The following is an 868-nucleotide window of genomic DNA, read 5'->3' on the forward strand; positions in this document are numbered from 1 at the left end:
TAAGTGATGGTTAAGGAAGACTTGTGGGAAGATGTCTGCATGTAAAACAAGTGTTTGTGCAGAGTGCCCTATTAAATAATGGGTACGTCAACCCACAGAGGACAGACTGAACATCTAACAGTGTTACACATTTCAGTGTGTCTTTCTGCTCCGCACACCAAGCCTTCCTGTGGCATATTCAGCAGCCAGCCCTGAATAATCATTTTGAGGGAAAAAAAAAGAACATGTGACATGCTAATTTGGAAATTCAAGCCAAGGGAAGCTGACACAGAATCCTATTTGCTTATGAGGTGGCTGGTGAGGCACTTTTCACAAGGGCCTGAAGTGACAGGACAAGGGGGAATAGCCTCAAGATGAAAGAGGGCAGTGTTAGATGGGATATTAAGAAAAAATTCTTCCCTGTGAGGCTGCTGAGGCACTGGCACAGGTTGCCCAGAGAGGCTGTGGCTACTCCGTCCCTGGGAGTGTTCTAGGCCAGGATGGATGAGGCTTGGAGCAACGTGGGCTAGTGGAAAGTGTCCCCTAACAGTGAATGAGAAACTCACTGTGAGCTGCAGTGTGCACTAGCAGTGCAGAAAGCCAGTCGAGTCCTGGTCTGCATCAAAAGGAGTGTGGGCAGCAGGTCAAAAGAGGTGATTCTTCCCCTCTACTGTGTTCTTGTGAGACCCCACCTGGAATACTGCATGTAGTCCTGGTGTCCTCAACATAAGAAGGACATGGAACTGTTGGAGCAAGTCCAGAGGAGGCCATGAACTTGCCAGGAGGACTGGAGCACCTCCCCTATGAGACAGGCTGAGGGAGTTGGAGCTGTTCAGCCTGCAGAAGACTGCGTGGAGACCTCAGAGCAACTTTTCCATATCTGACGGGG

The sequence above is a fragment of the Acanthisitta chloris genome, unplaced genomic scaffold (genome assembly GCF_000695815.1).
Source record: "Acanthisitta chloris isolate BGI_N310 unplaced genomic scaffold, ASM69581v1 scaffold42288, whole genome shotgun sequence".
NCBI classification, from domain to species: domain Eukaryota; kingdom Metazoa; phylum Chordata; class Aves; order Passeriformes; family Acanthisittidae; genus Acanthisitta; species Acanthisitta chloris.